This window comes from Cardiocondyla obscurior, linkage group LG03, assembly GCF_019399895.1.
Source record: "Cardiocondyla obscurior isolate alpha-2009 linkage group LG03, Cobs3.1, whole genome shotgun sequence".
NCBI classification, from domain to species: domain Eukaryota; kingdom Metazoa; phylum Arthropoda; class Insecta; order Hymenoptera; family Formicidae; genus Cardiocondyla; species Cardiocondyla obscurior.
In genome coordinates this window covers 8,342,795-8,361,689 of record NC_091866.1, presented here as the reverse complement: position 1 = coordinate 8,361,689, position 18,895 = coordinate 8,342,795, and the positions used below count along the sequence as shown (strand labels likewise).

Sequence of the window (18,895 nt, the reverse complement as noted above, 5' to 3'; positions counted from 1 at the left end):
AAACTCAAGTCCAGTGTGGGCGCAACGGGGGGTTTCTCCCTTCGTTTCCTTTTACCCTCTTCCCATCATTCCTCCTTTACCTCTCTCTTAACCTTTTCCTCCTCCTTCCCCCTTCCCCCTGCCTCCCATCACCTCCGCCCGCTGTGCCCGTTTTCCTCTTCCATCCGTGCCCGTTTTCTCCTGTCTCTCTCGCACGCGATGCTATACCTACCTACCTACCTACGTTTCGTTCGTTCTAAGTCCATCGTTTTGTCTCGCTTCGTCTCGCACCTGAAACTCGCCTCTCGCTTCCACCTGGGCACTAGTGATTCTCAACCATTGCTTCGACCGCAGATGACTCCGTGACCGCGCGTTTTTCGAAGGAAAAGTCATCCTTTGTGTGGGATTAAAATTTTATATAATTCTCTTCAAGCTCCTCTCGCGCGGAGTTGTCAGTGGTAGCAAATTTTTAATCGCCGAACCCCATCGCGTAGGTAGACGCGTTACTTATTAGCCTAACGCTTAATATTAATTTCGCGTTTCTATTAATTGTAGCATTCACGGCGACTATCTATTTCTGCGATAAATTCGCGCGAGCGTTGCCGCTGAAAATTAATAAGATGAAATCGATATGATTGCATATTTACGTGCCGCGAGGAAATTCACGCGGCGTATTCGCGACTCCCGCGTTGCTCAGATTTGCATAATTCGCCGGCACCGAGAAGTCGCGATAGACCAACGGCGGCGTATAACGCGCAATGCCGACACGGCGAATCCGAAACTGCATCGCGTAGTCCGGTAGTCCCGCTGCCTCACTTTGCATCGATCCCTACCGTACAGTCCGCGCTCGTCGCTCGTCGATAATATTCGTAACGGGATATACCGGTACGTATAATGCCGACTAAACATATTACGCGCTGAGGTGTACCGTTAAGACGCGCACAGGATATAATCAGATAATCCCATTACGGTCGCCACAGCCTGAAAAGTGAGCGCGCGAATTGCCGTAGGAACTGATTTTACAGCAACTGGGGAGAAAAAACGATTAAAACCCGCCGTGAAACTGCATCGATCGCCTTTCAAGTTCGATGGATTTGACTCGCGCGCGTGCGATTTTACTATTCATTACCTCCCGATCGAACGGTGCTCGCATCGCGAAACTGGGATTCAAATTGCTTAATTATTATAAGATTAGCTTCATTTCCGATGCCCCGGATCGGTTTTCGTCCCACTTTTTTTTTTTTCTATCCTTTTTTTGCCGGACAGTATCGAGAGTTAGGAAAAGTTCGCCAATCGAAAATTTAAACCCCGGTCTGCGCGTTTAAAATTACATGGAGGTAATGCAAGTGGTTTCTTTTGCGAGATTGATTAGCGTTGCAGCTTTATCTTTAGTCTCGGCAGTCGAATCGTAACGGCTAGCTCGGAACGAACTTGCACACTCGGAAAGAGAACGGGCGTAAGTCTCGCGGATTGCGCACGGAGAAGATCAAGCTGCTCGAGTTACGCGCGAAGAAAAATATCGACAACAGGATACTCTCCTCTCGCTCGGTCGGGGCGCGCGGTAGAAGAGAATAAAGAATCGTTGTTACGGCCTTATCAAGTATTTTCGCAAGCGCGTTCGTATTTCGCTCTTACGCGCGCTCGCGAAGGTTAATGGTGTTCCTCTGTAAGAACACTTTTTCAATCACGACGCGAGGTCGTATCCGCGCGTACGGTCACCGTGTAATCGCGCACGACGATTAATCGATAATTTCGCACATAGACCCGCCCCGATGTGACATCCGCCAAGTATCTTACTGGAGCCGCAAGGGACCGCCGAACTTTGTAAGCCGGTCCCTATTCACTACCCAACTTGCGACACAGAATATCCATACACGTATGATCGAAGTTTCTAGGACACCGTGTTAGAGAAACAGGCTACCAGGTTCGAGAAAATACCATTTCACGTGTCGGTCTTCAGCAGTGTACTTTAGCTATAAGTACGATCTACAGATTGGACAGCGTACTATTTGCACTCTAAATAAAAAAAAAAAGGGACTTGCAACTGAGATGTATCCTATTTAATTAATTCAATATTTTAGTTAAGATTTACTCGGGTATTGTAGGTCTGTAAATTATTTGATAAATACGATTTTATCGTCGAAATATTATTCGCGACAATAATAATTTAATAATGAAACCGATCGGAGGGATATAATTTAGACATTTAAATTTAAAATTATTTTAAAGATATAAAATCATCCTAATATTTCCTTTCCTAATATTTCGAGAAGAATGGTGAATTTCGTCGGCGCGCGTTGTAGCGAGCGGCGCGGTTTCGGGCGGAGAAAATCGTCGTCGGGAAGACGTCGTCCAGGTGCAAGATTTCCAAAGGAGAGATGTCGGTTATCTCTCATACCCCGGGTCCCTACGTGCGCGCCGAGCCGCGGGAGTGGGTGCGTGGACGTGTGCACCATACCGACGCAAAGAAACTTTAGCTCTCTCCTCTGGGCATCACACATGGTGGCCACGTTGCCGTCTCTCCTCGGTACGGCCGTGTGTGCGACGAGACGTGAGATGCTCCTTCGCCTCCACCTCTTCCTCCTCCTCTTTCCCAGTAATGCATTCTCCGGCGTTAATACGCGAAGAGGGCTCGCCCCGCGACCACTCGGCGCGGCGTGTGTAAAGACGTAACTCAGGGCCCGCACTTCTCCGCTTTCTTCCTCGTCGTCTTCATGGCCGCACTCCCACCGTGGCCGGAGACTCCCTTTTAATATTGCCGGTGAAGAACGGAGCCCCGCGACGCACTCTCGAGATATCTTCAGGCGGTATTACGCCAGTTGGCAACGCACCTCTCAATCAGAAATTCACGTGCAGCCAAAGGTTTCCTTTATTTTTTATATCAGCTGTTAGAGAAGGAAGAAAATTCGACGTTGCGAAATTTTCCAAGACGCTATTGTATATTTTTTGTATTTTTAGTTTAAGCTTCATAAATTTGAGCGAACGATATATGCAAATGCATTCGATATAAACCCTTTTTGACTGTACTGAAATATGTATAGCGCAAGAAGGAACGAGAGGAAAGGATGATTTTGAAAACCGTTCACACACATACATCCGCGTGCGTACACATGGAGCGTTATTCGCGCAACGATCATTGCACCGCGCATTAATATGCGAAAGCGTGCACGGCGCAAAATGACGGCTAATAATGCATGGCACGGTTATGCGAGAGTTAATTAATGACTGGCAAATACAAAAGATTCGCAAATACAAAGGATAAATACCGTATTTTCCCTCCATCGTGACTTGATTCTTTCGATTTTTTCAAACTTCGCTTAATAATGGTCAAAGTAATTATTTACAAAAATTCCACACAAACTTCACTGCGAATTTTGCATTGTAAAGGTCGCGCAGGCCATTTTTCCCATTCCAAAACTGCCGGGATTGATTTCGTCAGATTATATTCGCGCGCGTATCACTCGAAACGATTATTTATCAAAATAATTTCTTAAAATCTACCATGCCGATTTAAAAAAAATTCACAATCGAAGTTGAGCCCCCGTGTAGCTCTCGCTTAATTAATATCCGCCGTAGGATTGGTCGAGATGGATAGCTAACGAGCGGGTGCGACGCGCATGTCACAAAGTCATCCGGTAAACGGCGAAACTCATCGCGAGAACATCCCCGAGGAGGTGCGAACTTTCTTCGCAGTTCGCGACGAGCAAGTACCCGACCTAATCGGGGGATTTGACGCAAGGGGCAATTTGATGCATCATCGGATTCATTACTGGGGAAGGCACAGTTTCGTCGCGTTCGTTCGGATATATCGTGGTCACCATGTCACCTCTTCTTCATTAACGGCGGACGTGTTCTGGAAAATTTAGGGTTCGAAAGAGAGAGAAAAAAAAAAGGAAAAAAAAAGGGGGAAAAAAAAACGAGACGAGAGAAGGATCTTTTCTCACGGATACCGAAGAAAGCGTCACGCTCGTAATCTGGTCTCGCGCACCGACGACGTCGCGTACAAATAACAGCACGCTCGTTGTACCCGTTGTTCCCAATTAGGCGGCGGGCGAATCAGCTATTCATGAGAGCCGGATAAATCTGGATCCGGCGATTCCGCGGGCTAGGCGCTCCGCGATCATCGCGACGCCTGTTTGTGCTACGCGGCCTGGCCCGATGATAGGGCGGCGGCGGCGGCGGCGGAAGAGGAGGGTACGGGTGATCGGTTTCACGTTCAGTTCGATCGCGCCGACATGAATTATTTACGTGGGTTTTGCGATATCGCGCTCGCTCCCGCGCTGCGTGACGCCGGCGTTGTCCGTCGCGTTAGCTCTATAATTAATATCTCGTAATTTGGATAGTCAAAGCACGATGGCAGAATGTGTTACATGAGTATCGTGCGCTCGGCGTGTATCGCTAAAAGCGCGATTGCGCTACCTCGTTAATGCTTAATATGTGCATACGCAATCATATGGTTTCGTTTTTTTTTTTTTTTCTGTTTTTAATTACACACATTAGAACTGTAGCTCGGATCTCTTATATCTCTTTTATATCTTAATGATTTTCTATAATTATAACGACACTTTTGCGGCAGAAATGTGTGAAACTTAATACAACAATTAATCGTTAACGAACAATTGCCACTTTTAATTTTGAGATGCTCAAGTCCACTTGAATGTTACACGTACGCATCAATTAACATATCGCGAATGAAATTTTTATTAGCTATTCACGTAGAAGTTGTTTTGTCACTTTGAGCTTTTTACCGTGAACTTTCTGGGACGATTATGCTCGAAGAATCATTTAAAGTTCGTTTACTTTTTATGCCACGGCCGGTCGATATCCGTGGACCAGTGCTCTGCCGCGTAATACGTTAGTTCATTAGCCGACGCCCTGAAACTTCGTGCTCAAAACGACGACAGCGGTTTTCACAAATAATTGAGGATTCTTTCTAAAAGCGCGTGGGATAGCGACTGAAATTATCTCTCGCTTTTCCACGGACTCGTAACCCATGGTAATATCGAAATAGCCGGAGCCGCCTTCGAGCCAGTCGCGCGAATAGATCGACCCTTTTCGCAAACGGACTAACCCAGGACATCGAACTTACGTCACTCGGCCATTCCCTAGAAAATCCATAGAAACCTTCTATAATTCACGTCACCGCGATGCTCTGACGGAAATGTTCCCCCCGACGAGGGAACACTAATGCCATTTCGAAATCGCAGACAAATAATTTCGGGATCGGTGAACTGCAGCAGAGCCGCGGCACGAATTATCCTTTTTGCAAAGTCACGCTTAAAAAGATCTGAATCTTTAATGTTGCGCGGGAGAACGACGAGTATGGAAGGGAATTAGGTTCATCGTGAAACGAGTGATCGACATTGCACGTCCCCGTCGTTATTACAGTTTTACATTGAACGTCTTGCGAAGTAAAACATTTAATTTAGCTTACGCGAGTCTGTTTCGTCATTTTTATCGCAGGCACGGTTTGCTGAATGCATCGTGTAATATTAGACTTTTAATTTATTAATAAACCTAGTCCCGCAATGTCACGTTTGCTGTAATGGATTCCAGAAAGTGCTGATCGTACTTTCGTTTGTAAGGTACTTTCGTTTTCTCTCGGGACACCGTATATAATTACGGATACGTGCATATCGTACGCACGCGGGTTCACGTACCTCGCTATCATCGCACCGGCGAGGTGGGTGCCACCCACTTCAGAATCTACCTACTCGACCGAGAGGCTCGGTCGCCCCCTTTGCGTTGAAGGGGGGAAGGACCGAATGCACCGGTCGCACGATCACGTGCATTCACGTATGATCCCTATATACGTGCGCGCATGCACACGCCTGCCGACTCGAGTATGATCCCGTACATGGAGCTCGTATACGCGCCGCGTGGTGCATCCTGGGTTACCGGGAATGTACTCCACATACGTCGTAAACGCACGCATATAGGGTGTTTCGATGCGAACGGCCGCGAGTCTCTTTGACGTTTCGCCTGTTAATCCTTGGAGAATGCGACACTCGTCGTAGTTCGGACGTATTCAATTAAAGACCCGAAACGAATAACTGCACCTGCGAAACGCTCTAATTCTGTCTTTCACGCTGTTGTCTATGAGAGTAACGAATAGATAGGCGCGGGGGCGGCGGGGAGTGGTGGAAGGAACTGAGCGAGAGCGAGCGCGAGCCTACGTGCCGCGCGCTAGGTATATTGCCCCACTACTCCCACTCTCGCTTTGTCCTTCTCCAGCGGTCGCGCGAGCACACACGTACTACACACTGCGCAGCGAGCACGTGTCTCCGTACCAAAAGTAATTCGCACTTCCCTTTAACTAAAATCCTTTCGGCACGATAACTACGATTGAACTTGATATTTCTTTTTGTTACAGATCGACGCAGTAGTATCTGGTATCGTCAACGCCGATATTAAGATATATACGAACCGCAGCCGGTTCGTCGGTCCGTCCGGGAGATCCGCTGAGTATTCGGGCGTAGTTTTTCGACACGCGACTTTCTTTTAATCGCGAGTGCCGACCATGGAACGCGCGAGAGTGATCGTTGAGTAATTTCCGCGGTATTAAAATCACGGTCGGGGTGTTCGCGAGTGACTTGTGCGCGGAAGGATGGCTCGTCACGTCCCATCTGAGAGGAGGAGCAGGCCCGGGACGGGCATCCTGCATCGGCGGAGCAACTTTTAAGTAAGTATAAATCAAACAAAAAAAATCTCTTTCTTTTTTTATTAATCTCATTATTTAATTGACGTGTGTATATTAATATATTCTTTTTTATGTTACAGTCACCGGCAGAATTCGTCAACTCCGCTGTAGCTCATGCAGATCGGTAAGTCGCATAATTTTTTTTGGAACCTTGTCGAAAAATAACTCACACAAAGCGTGCACATGGTTTTTTCTTGTTCTTTAAAATTGAAAACGAGTAATTTTTTGTTTTAAGATAAAAAAAGACACTCATTTTTATATTAAGATTTCCAATCGCTCATCAAATAATAATAGTATAGTACACGTATAATTTTATATTAAAAAAAAAAAAATATTTTCTTTACACATGTACCGTGCAACACATGCACTTCTTGATTTATAAATGTGTGAACGCGTTTCGTGCGATATAGCTTCGTAGATCTATAATCGATAACTAAGAGAGAAAGATGCAGACAGAGGCGATGATGAAACAAAAGGTCGAGGTAGATGAATATATGTAGGTATCGGTGTCTCTCCGTGGTCGTCATATCAGCGCGAGCCGTGATGTCGCGCCGTATATGTACACGTACGTACGTGTGTGCGCGTTACGAGGCCACGTGTCCGTGATGGAAAGCCGGCTGAGGTGGTCTGTGGTTATTTCGGTGATTGGTTTTATCGCGTTGGCAACGGTACGCGGGTTCGACTTCTGTACGCGCGACCTTCCACCTACTCCTCCTCCTCCTCCTCCTCCTCCTCCTTCTCTTCTTCTTCTCTCTCTTTCTCCTCGATAACCGACTGCACGTATGCGTGAACGTATATACGAATTTACCAGATATTAGCCAACAGGCTGTCCCTCCGAGCTTTCCAGCAGAAATTGAAACTTATTCACGCCCGAGAATGTCGATGAGTTCCTCGCGATATTATTCAATTTATGGATAAGAATCTCGGCGGAGATAAAAGACTCGGTCTTAAAATGATATAATTGATTTTAGTGAACCTGAAAAGTTGATTTAGGTCCCCTCTGTTTCCTCCTCTCTCCGTGCATACTGTGTGTAGGGTGTATACGCATATATCTCGGTATGGGAGCTGGAGGCGTGCGTACCTTCGAGTGCTGCGGCTGGCCGACGGTACCGCTAAAGGTTTAATTAGCGAATCGGTTAATCGGATACGTGACTATTAGCGTGAAATCCATGGCGCAAGGACGGCCACGAAAAAAGCTCTCTATCCTCGCGTGCAGAAACGTGACTCGTTCGTACTCGCGTATAGAAAAAAGAAAAAGAAAAAGTAAGTCTCCGGTAACACCAAGATTATCGATGTATTACCCGAACGTTACTTCGTAACATACGCTGCCGTAACATTTTGACAATTGTAATAGCTCGTCACGCAAATTACGAAATACATTTGCCTCAAACGACCGCGATCACGAGCTTTTAATGTTTTATTGCCGCGGTAGGCGAAAGTAACGATAAGATTATCGCACGTTATTAACATTCAAGAGTAATTGATAGTAACAGATACTTGATAGTAACAGATCTGTATAAATTCTATTTCGATATACCGCAGAGTAATCACTGACGAGTTCCGCAATGTTTTTTCATCGAAACGCGGGCGATTGGTACTGAACTTTTATTTTCCGATCGCGGATAGAATTGCAGCGCCGTTGAACTCATTGACCGACATTTTTCTTGCGTATCCGTTAGCAAACCGGTGTTTAAGAGAGCGTTGGGCGCGTAACAGTGACAATTTATGCGCCCGCTCGGGTTTATACGTATGCGACGGTCGGGGGCGGCGGCGACCGGGGAATGAAATAAAAAGAGAAAACAAGAAAAAACGAGAGAGGAACGAGAATAAAGGGGATGACCGTCGGACACGCTGTTTCGCGGCGCTTGCTTCCAACTGCCGCGCAAACTCACCTCCGAAATCTTAAAATATCTACAACAATTTATGCATCCGGCTGTTACACGCATACCTTATAATTTTTGTATTAAAAATGTATACGTTTGTATACAATTTATTGTGCGCAAACGGGTCAGCTTGACGATTCGACGTGGCGGATGTAATTAATAATTTCGCGACGTCGTGTAACTCCTCGCGAACGACGCCCGCTCTTACCTGCGTCTCTCGTAAAAAAATCTCCGCGACGCGCGAGATCAAAGTAATTTACGATCGTAATAAATGTCCCGTCGTAACTAACCGACCACCACCGGCAATCAGCCGGACTCTGCATGCGCGAGTCTCTCTCATTATCCCTAACGCAAGATGCGATCTGTGCCGGACATTAGCAATATTGTACATCAACAGTCTCTCCGGCAGTAGGACGTACAATTTAGTCGTTTACTCAGTGACAAAGGGTACCTCCACTACGCATTCCTGGTTACATTTACACCACCGGTAGGTACGGGATCATTGCCCAACATAGGAAATTTCTGTTTGTGTATACGCGCACACGCGTGTACGCGCGTATGCATGCACGCGAGATCATACAATCGGTATCCGTAAACTCGCGGTCCGTTTTCATCCTGACCCAACCAACCACCTTCTCAAACCATCGGCCCCTAACCGTCCGCACTTTGTGTGGCGTCCAAGGGGTGAGAAAGAGGCGAGGGACGGGCGCGGGGGCGGTAGAAGGGCGCCAGGCAACCCTCCTAACTCTCTGGCCCCCGGGGGGTGAACGTGGGCTGGCTCGCTACGAGTAAATGGGGCTTCGGGAGGGAAAGAGGGCGGCGAACGAAGGGGGGTGGGTGGGTGAGTGGAGTGAGTTAGGTGGAAGCAGGAGGACTAGGGATATTACGAACAGGACGCCCGAGATATCCAGCCTTCCTACCGCTCCCGCTTCGCCCCTCAGGCGACCATCTCGAGGGGTGACTATTCGGGGGAGGAAAGGCGCCCGAGAGGCGGCTAAGGGTAGCGACAGATATAACCGTAACGCACACACGTTCAAGAAGCAGAATTCTGGGTGGAATTTCGAGCGTGCCGAATAGATGGTGGTCCCCGCCGAGACGTCGCTGTCGGCCGAAAAGAGAAAGACGAACAAGGCGCGCACGGGGCTGAGCGGCTAAGGGAAAAGGGCGCGCGAGCGAGACGGAGAGATTAGCTTCCTTGGTTATTAATAAACGCTTCGCGCGGACCTTGATAGCGCGCGTAATGGAACGAGAGTAGTTTACCCTTATTACCTCCCACCGCTCTCTTTGACTACGAACCACGGCCCATGAACCACGGATGATCGCGCCCTATCCGCCACCCTTTCCTCCCTATCGCGCCGCCTGCCCTTCTGCCTCTCCTTGCCGCGCAACTTCTGTCCAAACCAACACCTACGCCGTCAAGAAACCTGCCGTACTCCGCCGCCTCACCCTCCGCATAACGGTCGGGGGTTATTTACTTTTCCATTACGCGAATGAGGTAACCCATCTTGTTTCACCACCCGCCCCGACCCATTGTCGAACTACGGTAATCCGAGAATTCGTGTAAGATCGAATTGACGGCTCGCAAACGTCCACTTGTTCCTCCGCGTACTTCGACAGATACGAGAAACTATACGTAAGTACGGCAAGTTCTTATCTATGTGTACTTATCTGCTGTAACGAGCGACGATACAGCAGAACGTGCGCAGTATCACGTATTGCTCTGTTTCGATGAAGTCAATTCAGCATTTGTTATTTCGTACTGTACTTCTCCGTGCGTTAGAAAATTTTGCATTTTATTCCGACAGATTCAAAAAAAAAAAAAAAAAAAAGGATGTGAAACATATTAATTACTGTACCTTCAATGAAATTATGTTATTAATTATTATTACATAAATTTATTAAAGTCATTGTATTCTGTAATTTTCAAATATTACAGTGAGCACTGAAAATGATATGCAATTTCTAGTAAATATCATTTTATGATAATAAATTGAATTACACATTCTTTATTACGGAAAAAATAGTTTAGATTTTTCTTTTTCTTCTTTTTTTTTTTTTGCCAATGTAGTATATTTCTTTTTATGTAACGTAAGTTTCGGGTATGCTGTTACATAGCGTTCTAATTGGCTGCTACTAGTATTACGACGTATATACACTTACCTGAACTAGCAGTAGCAGGCCAGAGCGATGCGGTGTTCTGAAACTCCGTCGGTGCTCTTTGTCATCCAAACACCCCGTCGTTACGATCCTACACCCCGGCGAGCCCCTTTCGGGACTCGCTATGGTTTTAGTTTGAGATGAGATGTTCTCATAGTCCTCCTACTTCCCTGCGCTGGTTTCTCGGGGAGGTATTTACAATAAAAAAAAAAAAAGTAGTATTATTTCTCGGTTTAATTAAGTTTAAATTACATTTTGAGATAATTGAAATTCTTATAAGGCACTTTTTATCGTTTTAAAGTTATTTTTTGGCAATAAAATTTTCTTTTCAAATAATTTTTTTTTTTTTTCTTTAATTTAAATCATTCGCAAATCTTTCAAATTGGTTTCATGCCGCGGGGAAAATCGATGCTCATGCTGCAGGTGACAATAAGTACGCGATGCGAGAAAAACGTCACATTGTTACTGGTAACAGTGACAGTGCCCTTATTAATTTCGACACTTTTGGTCTCTCTTTTTCTTCTCTCCACCCCCCCTGGCCTTCCGTGTTCAATTCCCCAGGCGTTTCGCTTCTCTCGTTATCGACGGTGGCTCCCGTCGCCCACTCTCCGTACCCCCGCTGTTTCCATCTTTATCCTTCTGACCGCTCTTTGTGCTCCACCACCGTGGACGAAGAAAAGAGCCGTAGGAGTCTAAGAGCGAGACGCCGCGAAAATACATCGGCGTTGTATATCTTCCTTGACCGTCCGGGGCATAACTCCGGGGATGAATCAGTGCTTCTTGGACCGCACCGGACCCACACTCTCGCAAACCCGCCTTCCTACCTCCGGAGTCGCTTCTCGCTTCCCCACTCTCCCCCTCGGTTGTCGGTCCGTCCGCCGCCTCCGCCTCCTCGGAGCCATCAGGGTAGAAGAGCGGAGAGTAACCCTCTAGCCTGAACCTTCATCAACGGATCTAGCAGCCCCACCTTTATCAAGAGTCCCCAGTGCTGTGCGAACCCCTTTCACCCGCCCCCGCGCAAGCGTCTCTCATCCCATTCCGCAGCCGTTCGTCCCTTTTCCACTTTGCCCGCTCTTTCTCCCTCGGCCATCTTCTCGGTCCTACCCTCGTAGTCTCTTTTGGTCCTTCCAGTTCCCTCGTCGTTCTGTCTGCCCCTCCGTCAACCTTCCCTCCACCCGTCCGGTCCACCACCTGCCTCTTCCCCCGCGCATCGCCGTTTTACCCCACGGATTCTAGATTAACGGAACCTTGCTGCTGAGAGAAGGAAGTTAGATCGACTCACCTAGCAAAGGTGTCGTCGAAATGGCGAGATCTAGAACGAGTCGTGATAAAAGTAGGACGAATCGTCGATCATTTTCGAACCTCGCGAATCTTCCGCGTTAATACCCTCCCTCCCACCCCCTTTTTTCCCCGCACTATCAAGATTTTTTTACAACTTTTAATTAAGCATTACGAATTCCAATGTAGGGTAATTTAATTACTTCCGATAGTAGAAGCCAAGCCTTTTCCAACCACCGGTTAATCACTCCACGCGGGTAAAGTAGCCGCGTTAAATGCCCAACTTAATTAAATTCGAATGTTAAAAATCCATTCGCGATGTAATCATTAAATTTACGGAATAATAAAATATTGGATTTGCACTGTTTTTCGCGATATGCACGCGCGACTACACGCCGCCTCCTGTAATCGATTATTCTGCACAATGCCACGTTGCAGAGCGGTATTCAAATTCACATGAAATTACAATCTCTCGGCATCAGCGTTACATATTCGAATCGAAATTGAACTCTATCAGTTTTTTTTTTTTTTTTTATTCTTTTTTTTTTACCCCTGGTGTAACGTAAGAAAGTCGACTCCGCGGTAATCCGGTCGGTCGCTTCTTCTTTCATTCGAAATGTAAAATGCAAGAGATACGGGAGATGGGCGACAGCGCACGGTTGTTACTCATACAATAACGGTATTGGTAATTAGTTACGTTTTACATTGGAATGTGTGCGGTCTCACGTGGGGGAGAGAAAGCGGGCCGGCGCTGTATCGGTTTATCGTATGTATGGGAATGCGTGTGCGGGATGGAGACCGGGAGCAAAGGGAATTTCCAGCAGACCGCCGGATCGATTGGCTCGAAATTGGAAAAGAATATTAGGTTTCTGATTGAAACGACTCTTCCGAAAATTTCGTCATTCCCAGCCGGGCGCGTTGTCCGCGCTGCGCTTTTGTCCTCCGTAAGCGCGAAGAGGGTTTCTCGCTTGCTCCCTTTCGCCGGTGCCGATCCCGCGATTGTTTTAACGCTCCATTGAGAGCCGATTAATTACCCACCCGGGTGGGTCCTTTAAATATTTACGAAAGTATCCGTGCGCGCCGGCTTGGCCCGATACACGCTCGGCGACCGTCAATATTTGCGCGACCTGTACCGACGGTCGCGTCGGTGAAATATGAATGGTCGAAATTTTAAATAACATTGTGCAGTATCTGCGGCCGTGCCCGCGCGCGCCCGCGCAGACGTATTCATGCATCCGTGCATCCACGTACGCACGCACACGCCTCGGCGAGAGAGAAGAGCCGCGCGACGCGGCACGATCCGCCCGCGCGAATATTCCCAAATAAATCCGCACAACGGCACGGCATGGTATGGCGTTGACCGGACCGGGCCGCGACTGCGAATATTTAATGTTTGCGCGGACTAAAAATTCGAGGGTCTCGCGTTGCACGGGGCTGCAGCGCCCGCGAGCTACTGCAATGCGTCGCGAGCGTTCCGAGAGAGGATCCCGCGATCGCGATTACAGAACAAATTATGTATTCACCGGGGGTGGCAGAGTAATCCGAAAGGTTACGATTACGAGGCGTCTACTCGCCGGCCGTAACGTTATTACGTCGCGAAGAGGAGCGCCAAATATTTTTTCAGCAAGTCACCTGCGCGCGAGACTCAATGAAAGTTATTTTAGACACGAAAGTTATTTCAGCTTCGAAAAATTTCTGCATAATTCATACAAAGATTGAAGTCGGTACGGCTATAATAAATTCATTTTTCGATAGTACGACGAATATAGAAACAAACGCCGTATTAAGTATTGTATTTTTTGTTATAAATTCTGATTTAATTGTCCAACGTTAATATAATAATTGAAATATATGTATATATGTACATTTTTTTTTTTTTATGAAACACTTAATAATTATAAGAATGTATAAAATGCGTTTTCGCACGAGCCTTTTACTTTTGCATACAATTGTTGCACATGTTTTAATTATTTTTATTCGATTCGTAACCATGATCAATTATCATTCTGTTATATTTATAATATCAGCGATCTCGTAAATTTGCACGTCATCGTTTTCTTTTGAACGCACTGTCGTTCAATGCGGATCTATAGTAAAATAAAAATTAGTTTCTCGTCTTTAGCAGCGATAGAAGTTAATGAGCGCTACGGCACGTATAGAGGAATGTGTTTGACGAGCGATATAGACCGGTATCCGCAGCTCTGCGCTCAGCCTGTATTGGCTGTTCAACTAACCGTGACCATATCTCAAAGTCCCTTTAGGGCGTCCCGTGTCTCGAACAGAGGACGAACGAGGGGGCAGAGTCCACGGCGATGAATCGCTACCTGTGATTATCGGCGCGTAGTCGTGTTCTCGTGCAGAGCCGAGGCCCAATTCCGCACAGGCGTCCACAATCAGCCGAGGCGATACGCGACCCGCGTGTACACGTATCTCGGTGTCCGGCGTGTGTATCGTGCCCGTGCAAAGACGAGACGGTGACGACGGGAACGACGACAATGACGACGTGAGCGCGTACATAAGACACGCGAGCGTGTTGAGAGCGAGCGAGCGAGCGAGCGAGCGAGCGAGCGAGCGAACGAACGAGCGAACGAGCGAAGACACGGGGCGCCACGAAGAGGAGATGCGTGGCGTCACACGCATCCCCGTATACACGCGCGCGGTTACGTTTCCCGCGATAGTTCCTACTATTATAACGTAGTGCTATAACCGCGCGTACATGTATGTGAATGCGGTTTGTCGTACACCGTGCGAGCACCGCTGCGTGTTAGCGTGTGTGCGTGCGTGGACGCGTATGCGTGCGTGCGTCCGTATCTAACGCCGTGCCCACTGGCGTAGGTTGCGTCCATTTTGATACCATACCTCGTCTATGTACCAGATGTATGTAAACGAGGTACATGGGGCACATATAGGGAGCGTATGTACGAGCGAGCGCGGCTACGTACGTAGATAGGGTCGACCGGTAGAGTGGTTAGAGGGTTCGGGATGGAGGTCGGTGAGAGTGCGGGGAAACGGGGCGAAGGGGGGAACGATGGGGAACGACGAGGGGGAGAGGGTGGCGTAGGTCGGAGGTGGGTCGAGAGGGTAAAATAGAGGGGAAGGTGGTGAACGTTCCGCAAGGGTGGGTAGAGGTGTGGTTGCTTTAGAGGTGCGTTGAACCCAACCAACGCAGGTAGGTTGACATCAGCGTGCCTTGTTCCATTGAAACGTGCGAAATCCATGCGGAATCCACCCTCGCTCCCCCTCTTTCCGCTACCCGGCCATGTCACCCGCACCTCTCGCCCTCTTCACCCCTCCGACTGTGTCCCCCGGGCTCCGGTGGGTGGTTTGGATGGCTGGCCCGGGGATGGGGTGACGGTGGGTGTATTTCCGCGATGCGAGGCTGATTTCATAGAGAAGAGGAGTACCTGGTGCGTGATATCGTGCGATTCTCCGTCTCTCCTTTTCTTGCTTTCCTTCTGTGTCTCGTTCGCTTCCCAAATCGACGGCGAAGTCTTGATAAAAAAAAAAAAAAGCTCGAGTCGCGCGATAGATGTAAAGCCGACACGAGCCGGAAGGCCGAGTCGGAGCATAGAAAGCGAAATGACTCTTCTGTCAAAGAGCAAAAGATCACAGTCGATGTCGCGAGTACTCGTATCGACGGCCCGCGCGCCGTTACTTCGTATCGCGCGGATGCATTAGGCTTGTTTTCACAAAAGGTGCTGATAACTATTTACGTATGTCGCGCGTATGCGGTGCGCACGCGAGTCCCGTATACGTGTGGTTGTTTAGTGTGTTGTCGCTCGTAGCTTTTTGCGATAACAATCCCTGCGATACCGTGGCCAGAAATGTTTTGCCATGCTCTCGCTTTGTCCCACTTTATATTGCGTAATAGTAAAAATAGTAGTAAAAAAAAATTGAATGACAATATTTTTCGATTCTTTTACGCGGAAAATAATCCGCGTATCTGCCGAGTGATTTCTAAATCGCGAGCAGTTAAGATATTCTAGTACACAAACGAAAACCTCAATTAACCTAAGGGAAAACTTAATTACGTAAGACTCTAATGTACAGTTGCTTCGCGCCTGCAAGTGGAGATTGAATATACGGAGTGCGCGAAGAGCATCACACATTTTCTCCCTCAGTCGTATTCTCATCTCCCGGCGAACCCGGAGGTCTATTTTTCCATACAAATATTTGATCGACATTTATTGCTCGTTGCAACTTTCTAATTTGCACAACTTTGACGATTATTTTATGTCAACAATACAAATTAACAAATGCAAGCAAATTCTATTTGAAAAATTAATATTATTATTTTTTGCAATGTTTGTATTAAAAAAAAAAAAAATTTTTAGGATGTTGTTACAATTATATACAAATTAAAATAATTATGAGCTTAGTGGCGAAAGCACTGGACAATTTATTTAGCGAATGCATCGGCGTGACACAGTCTACTTTACATTAAGTCACTTTTCTTGAAATCGCGCGTTCGACGTATTTATCATGCCACCTTTACCCGACGATTTTTTTTTATACAACTCGACGTATTCCCAAACAGATAGGTATTTAAACGTATTTCTAACAAACGCGTATTAGCTATCGAATACCGTTATTAAGCCGACGTCACGCTGTGTTAATCACACAAGTCACGGATAGGACGAAATAGAAATAAGGTGTAATAAATATACGTCAAAATAATTCGCTTCTTATAATTTAATATATTTTAAACATATAAAAAAAAAATATATATATACATATATAATGTGTGAAAATGCACAAGTGTACAATTTATGATAAAAATATGTATATTTCGTATAATCTTCATACTTGTTCATGTAATTTTTTTTTTTACGATTTACCGGCTAAAGATCTATAATTTACATTCACGCGGCTGCTTTCTAAAATTGGGAAAGTCCTGATTAAACTTGCAAGTCCGGTGTTGTCTTCCATTATACTAATATCAACGGTCGGTTCTCGTACCATTCACGTATGTCCGACTTTTCCCTCTGCGTACAGGAAATCGAAACGCGCGAACTTTCTCCCCTCGTCACGCGTTTTCCATCTCTCTTTGTAAGCATCTCCCTTACTCATATCACCGTGGATCACGGCGATCGGCCGTCACATTCGTACCGCTGGCATCTAGCAGAATTTACAGCAGGCGAGATCATCCATTTCTCGTTTAATCGCTATTGATAGAAAAAAAAAAAGAAATTAATGAGTTTTTTTATTAATTTCACCGCGCTCATTGTCAGTTTTTCACCGTTTTTTTTTTACTTTTTTATAATTTTTCTGCCTCGAACACTGTCTCGCGAACGTCGGACGGAATTCACTGGACGCAGGTAGCTCACCGCAGTGGAAAGCAGCAGAAAATTTCGGCTCATTTTCCCATAATTCTCTACACTCGCTTGCTGGCGCGCGTTTGCCTGTTGGTTCCGCATTCGCATCGGAGTGCGTAATTCAGCTGTACCTAACGCTGGTTAAGGGTGGCTCCGGGCGGTCGGTCGGTTGGTCGGCCGGTGGGTGGCGATGGGTCGGTTACGAGGGTATGGGTAAGGGTGGACAAGCGTTGGGGGTGGGTGTTCGGGTGGCCGACGGGCTGGCTGGTTACTAGTGCGGGAGAGGGTGGGCGAGTGGGTGGATGGAGACTCCGGGGGACGGTTGCGACGGGGGAGAAAGAGGGTGAGTCAGAGAGAAGAGGTGGCTCGGTTATTTGTGTGTCAGCCGCGTTGGGACCCTCTGCCCATCCTCTCTCATTCCTCGCTACCTCGACCACCGCACCCGCCCGCGCCGCGCTCTTCCCGTTCAACCACCCCCGCAGAACGCTCCGCACAGGGACGACGTCTGCGAATGTATCTGCGTGGCTTGGTGTGTCCGTGTACGTGTAGACGCGCGTAAACGTGTGTACGAGTATAAATGTGTAGGTGAATTGCACGCGCGCGCGCACTTCTATGTACGTCGCACCTATGTATTACACCTTACAAACATCACCTCCATGTACTCGGGGCTACCCTATGTGCCGGATATGTAGCTAATACATAGAGAATATTGTACCTCTCTCCCCCGCCTCTCCTCTCTCTTTCTCTCTTCGACTCCTCTGTTCTCTCAACCGTTCGCTAGTTCGCTTTCTCTCTCTCTCACGGTCCCCTCTGACACACGCACGATGAGGGTCGGTGCGATTTCGCACGCGTGTGTACACATACTTGAAGAGATAGGGCAAGAGTGAGGGAGCGGGGGAGAGGTAAAGAGGAAGAGAAAGGACGGTGTAAACTCTCTCTCGCTCTCTGTCTTACACCCTTGCGAGGGGGTGGCTCGCAAGGCGGGGCTCTGCTAGCAGGTAGGGACATGTACACGGAATACTCGCTTTACGGAGACAGGTATTCTCCGAGACATGCACACCGGTATCGGGTACCAGTTGCGTAAGTACGTGCGGAATAGACGGCCCCCGGGGGGCTGGCGCGAAGGGGACGGTGAGTAGTCTCGCATATGTTCGCTTCAGCGCTCTGGCCGGCCACACGCGTTCCTACGCATGTAAGTTTTAGAGGATAATTGAGGACGCGAGACACAATACACACGCGACGATTGACGTTCTCTCCGCTAAGTGTATGCTTAATCTTGTGGTTAATTGGAATTAACAATCGCCCATTAATAAAAGCTTTAGCATCGAACTATTAATTAAAAAGCCAGAATATTTTGATTCGAAAATATTTCTTATTTTTATTACATTTCTTTAATGTAAATTAATGTTGTGTGATATCTCTCGGTCTTTCTCTTTCTTACAGATAATTTTTGATAATAATTCAAATTATTTTATTAAAATTTTCAATTAAAATTAATTTTAATTTAATATTTTAATATTAATAATAATTATTAATATCTTCTTGCAGATTTAATATTAATTTTATTACCTTTGCATTATTAA

General features: G+C 46.9%; 1 long non-coding RNA gene and 1 pseudogene across 1 annotated transcript in view; one reads left to right on the top strand and one right to left on the bottom strand.

Annotated features, from left to right (window-relative positions):
- Positions 1-219: 219 nt before the first annotated feature.
- On the bottom strand, positions 220-873 carry LOC139101308 (uncharacterized; annotated as a pseudogene).
- A 5,494-nt stretch (positions 874-6,367) lies between these two features.
- Positions 6,368-18,895, top strand: part of LOC139101356 (uncharacterized) — a 31,912-nt gene continuing 19,384 nt past the window's right edge. Inside the window, exons 1-2 of the long non-coding RNA XR_011545536.1 lie at positions 6,368-6,661; positions 6,760-6,803. This is a non-coding gene — a long non-coding RNA (uncharacterized lncRNA). The remainder of the gene's footprint in view (positions 6,662-6,759; positions 6,804-18,895) is intronic.